This window comes from Gnatocerus cornutus, chromosome 8 (genome assembly GCF_029298725.1).
Source record: "Gnatocerus cornutus isolate USDA-ARS CGAHR chromosome 8, icGnaCorn1.1, whole genome shotgun sequence".
NCBI classification, from domain to species: domain Eukaryota; kingdom Metazoa; phylum Arthropoda; class Insecta; order Coleoptera; family Tenebrionidae; genus Gnatocerus; species Gnatocerus cornutus.
The window spans coordinates 2480449-2485613 of record NC_142240.1 but is presented as its reverse complement, the minus strand read 5'-3'; the positions used below and the strand labels follow the sequence as shown (position 1 = coordinate 2485613).

At 37.5% G+C, this 5165-nt stretch overlaps 1 long non-coding RNA gene across 3 annotated transcripts; it reads right to left on the bottom strand.

Annotated features, from left to right (window-relative positions):
- Positions 1-3555: 3555 nt before the first annotated feature.
- LOC148169372 (uncharacterized) lies at positions 3556-4237 on the bottom strand. Of its 3 annotated transcripts, none has more exons than XR_015770598.1 (3): positions 4123-4237; positions 3745-4047; positions 3556-3698 (listed from the first exon to the last, which is right to left on the bottom strand). It is a non-coding gene; the product is annotated as an uncharacterized LOC148169372 (long non-coding RNA). The 3 variants fall into 3 exon arrangements; XR_015770599.1 differs by having other exon boundaries at positions 4127-4237; XR_015770597.1 differs by having other exon boundaries at positions 4119-4236.
- Positions 4238-5165: the final 928 nt, after the last annotated feature.

Sequence of the window (5165 nt, the reverse complement as noted above, 5' to 3'; positions counted from 1 at the left end):
TGTTGCAGTTGTTTTGCATAAAGATAATCTTAAATTTTGTCAATGACAAATTTTACGTCAACAATTTTATGACAATTCCCTAGAATCTTGCGTCTTGTTCTAGCCCATTGATTTTTGGACTATGTCTGTCTCTCTTGAATTGCGCACTGAAAACTATAGTCAGAATTTTATAACTTTGGTTTAACTCCGCCTACCTTTTGAGCCAATTGAATTTTAGCTGGACGTCTGATTTACTCTGCAACATTTTGCTAGCTCGTTGATATTTGCTAGAAGCCGGGATAGAAATGTCCACACATTAGAAGACGAAACACGATCAAAATCGACAAAAGTTTCACGATTAATTGAATTCCCGCAAAACTGCGAATCTTTTTGACAAGTGTGACACTAGAGTTGTCAAATTTTTGATTATGTTGTGTGAAGGAGGCTAGCTATTCCTCTATTCGACAAATTCAAATCGTCATTTGTTCATGTGGGCTGAGTTAAACCAAAGTTACAAAATTCCGACTATAATAGCCGTACCTTATAAAACAGACAGTTCGATTTAGTGACCTTATAGAAAACAGACACACAACGACATCTCTTTTCCAATAGTTGAACTAAAAACCCACCCCTAAATTAGAGAAGGGGAAGAATTTAACCCCCTAACCAAAAAAACTACCCCCTAACCAATAAAAACAACCAATCAAATATGGTTGCTGGTATTACGACCCATAATCATGCAAATGATGGACTATATAAACTCAAGAAATTTGGTAAAAATTACACTCTGAATCTTTCCAGTTAGAAAGTTCAGTTTTCGAGTTGTCATAAGTGCTTATACTAGTGCCGTCAAAATCTTAGCAAGATGCAGACCATCACTAAGCAGATTAACACTCACAGAAATGGTGAGAAAGAAAATTGACTTTGTTTATAATTCAAGTGATAATTATTAACTAACATTCTTATTCTACTAACTCTTGTGTCGCACGCCCTTGTATGTTTAGTATTAAAACCTGGATCTTTGATACAGTTGTTTATTGCCATGTTACGCTACCATTTATTTTGGGCCACCATTGTATTAGCCTCCGAAGAGAATTTAACATTAATGGCTCCAGGAGGGTTCAATCGTAAGTTAATATTTGGCCCGAACACTCCTGTGAGTTAGAGCCGGTGAAGGAAGATAACTGCTCGGGAAACCTTAATTAATCTACACAGCCCCTTTACCCGGCCACACATCGTTGATCGATTTTATATATTTCAGTTTACTAAGAGCGAAGATTGCTTTGAAAAGGTATAATGGGTTGCATTTTTTTGAAATTACAAGTCGTACAGTTATGTGAATAGCCCTGTATGAAGACGAGGGCGGACTATACGCGCGACTTTAGGGTAATAACATTAGCAATAAATCTGTCAAATAAACAAAGCAAATTGTTGAAGTATTTGTGTTATTGTGGATGGATCCACATGATTAGTGAATGCTCAGTAAATGCTGTTCTAGCCAGTCTTGCCAGTCTTGCACGGCGATAACTTGGCAGCACCTTTTAGAGCAAAATGTCCACGTAGATACTTATTTTTTTTAGAAATATTTTGGCATCTAATGACAAGTAGAAGATGTATTTTGTGTTGCGTCTCCAAGTTGTTAGGGTGCCCATATTAGACTTTTATTATTTCTTATTTTATTATTATTATATCTTATTTATTTTATTGGACCGTTATTATTTCACTTACATTTTCGTTTGTGAGATCAAAACTTCATGAGATTATCTTACCATTTATTAAGGTGGTCAGTCAGTAAAAACGAAAAGTTGAACGAAACAATTTTTATTGAATTTTTTTTCTTGTTATTACAACAAAAACAATAACCATAACTAGTTTTTTGGAAGAGTTTTTCGAGTAGCATTTTGATAAAAAAAAATTTTTTTCAAACAATTTACCGTTTGTATATACAAGACAAAATAAATGTTTAATTTGTGTTAACAAAAAAGTTAATTTACCTTAACGTATCAAAAGCGCAAGCAAAATATTAAATAAAGGTGTGGCTAGTTTTTGAGGTTAGAGTTGATTTAAAGGCGTTTAAAGCATTTAAGATTATAAAACGAAATTTTTGTGTAGAAAGACTTAAAAAAAGCTTTTAAATTTGTTCATAAAACGGGCCCAAAATTTTTTTTCTTACAAATTTATAACAATGTGTTGCCAAACCCTTCAATAAACGTGAATTTGCGAAGGAAATTTTTTGCATTTTGTCTTGTCTGAGAATTGCCAAGCATACCTAGGTATGTCCCTTTTGCGTTTATAAAGGTATAGTTTGTACATTGAGAGACTGAATAACAGAAGATCACTAAAAAAAATTAAAAATTTAAAAAAGCAAAATAAGTACAACTACTGTCAATCCAGCTTGCGTAGAAATTTAGAGTGTTTAGTGTATTTTGTAGCATAATTTGCTGTCAACTAATATGTTAAATTTTTTTACTCGGGCACATATGAAGCCAAATTAATGTTGCCGCTAGCGGCACTTCTGCCACTTCCACTTGTTTTCATCTGCGCGGTTGTGTATGTCGCGATTGTGAGGTTATGTCTGGGAGTGTGGTTGTGCATGTTTACGCGATGGTTTCGGCTTGCATTTCAATAAACTAAATAAATTGGAAATCCAAGCGTGATGGATATAGTTTTAGTGGAAGTGCAGAGTAACTTGTTCGTAGTAAGCGGACTCTTAATTTGGCAAAGTACCGAGTTATAATTCGTAAAATTGCTTCTATGAATTTTTCCGCATTTTTGGTGGCGATTCCGCGTGAACAAATATATCTAAATTGTGGAGTTTGTGTTTGAAGAAGTGGAGTCTGAAGTTGAAAACTGACAGAACAATTTTAGACGCCAACGGACAAATAAGAAGAATCGAAGGAAATGCAGTTACAGAGTAAGTGTTTTTCACAATTTTTATTTTATATCCGCGAATTTAATTTTTTTTTCAACATAACTGATACAAATATTTGAGTTTTTGTTTTAAATCTAATGGACATTGTGTTTAAAATTTATCAACTTACTTTATCAAGTTAGTTTTCAACATTATGACGGCTCAGTGACAAACTACGTTTACACCAAAATTCCACAAGTCACTTTATTCCCTCCCGAGATCAAATACATTTATTACTAAGATTTTGAGATTTCACATCGAGTCCTTAAGATAATGCATTTTATATGGCTGCTGGTGAGGATTTTGGCCTGTTCAGCAGCAGTGGCGGCTCGTGACTGTTTTTGTAGTAGTAGTAGTAAAAGTAGTTTATTCAGCAGTTGTACAGTCATGTGATACAAATTGACAAAGATGTTAAAACAAGCTGCTGAAAGCGCCGCTTTAGGCTTGTGCCTCTTCAGCGCTGTGTACATGGTTATTGTGTGTGATAGAAATAAAAAAAAAAAATTTAACAAAGTTAGAAAGAGTACAAAAAAAAATTGATTAATTAAATTAATTGCGTGCGAATCTTCAAGAGGTGAAGAATGGAGAAGAAGGTGCATCCTGAAGCGTCCACGGCCGACTTATCGACGTGATTCCCGCATTTGCGCAGAGTACTGTTACGTTTCTAAAATGAGAACAAGGTCATTTATTAAGATTTTTATGAATTAGGGGATAAACGCGAGACACCGCTGGTATGGGAGGCGATTTAGGAGTCCCATAAATGCCTGGGTACTTTTCCACCGTTGACACGACAACATCAGTGTTCAACCTAAAATGAATAATAGTCTAGTAAGTCTCCACAGTTCAAAACTTACTATTATCGCGTTTATCTTCTTTATCTTTTCTTCGGCTCCAATCCTAGGGGAAGTTGGATCAAGCCTTTGCCCCAAAAATTTCGTGTGTTCGCCAGGAAGGGGTTGGTGAGGCGCAGACCACCCCTGAGCGTTTCAGACTGTCCCTCTGGAAGGTGTTGGCACCCTTCCAGTGAATTTCAGAGCCCACGTTCCTTCTTGTATCGTCGCACCGAACCCAGGGCGACTCGGTGTGGTTTAAAGCCCCTTTATGTTGTCCAGTCCAGGAATTCGTCATGACTGGTTCCCGTATCTTTATCTAAATCCCTACAAAAACCATTTTAGCTTTCAAGATCAATCCTCTCGCGACTACTATGTTAGATAACAGTATCACTTACCAACCTACGTTTATTGCGGACATTCACCAACAATAACAAACTAACATAACCTGTCAATCACGACTCTTTGACAAGTGCGACATTGAGAGCGCCCGCGGTACTCGCGCAGAGGTCAGAATCTTCTTATCATCCCCGAAATCACAGGTAGTGCCACCTACGATTCCTCGTGGTATTTTAACTCTCTTTTCCGTTTTGGGCTTCGAAGGAAGTAGACGTATTATTTTACCTTAAAGTACCGTATCTTTACCGTCTAAGCACTTCCTAGTACTATCTGAAGTCCCGTATTTGCGGGTAAGAACCCCAGAACCGCATTAAGTATCGTTCACCCTCAGAGAGGTAATATTTCACGTTTTTTCTTGACGATATACTAATTTAGAAAATTAGGGTCGCACGGACGCCTACAACTCTTGCTCGTAGGCCTACAACTCTCGCACATACGCCTACAATTCTCGTCCGTAAGTCTATCAACGACTACCAGATTCTCGCCGGTACGCCTACAACACCCTTGCCCGTCGCCTTGAGTCCCCGATCGACCTCGTGGAGTAGCTGAGACTTTCTCGCCCGCTAACAACCACCCCGAGCGGCCACATGCAGCCCGGACCAGACGACAGAGGCACCTGGAGCGTTCCCGACGGCGATAAGTACCTTTTTTTGTGATAATATCGTTTCGTTGCGTCACCGCCTGAGTCGTACTATCGACGTCGCCGACAGCGTGCTTATATCGACTCCATCGAGAGTCTTGTTTGCCTGTAATTTGATTTTATTAATTTCTTGAGTTCAATTTAACTGATCATTACTATTTTTAATATTTAACCTTTTTTTAACATAGTCATTCTGTAAACCAATCACAGCTGTGACACGGTATCGAACCTGTCATTTAAATTCAACTAACCAACATCATCTCAAATTTCACCAGTTGTCAATTTCACATTTTTTATTAAAGCCTATTTTTTTTAAACCATTTATTTTACTTCCGCGTAGCATTGAGCGACTTGGCTACTTTTAAACCAAACTAAGTTCTTGGCGCCCAGACTCTCTGGCCCACGA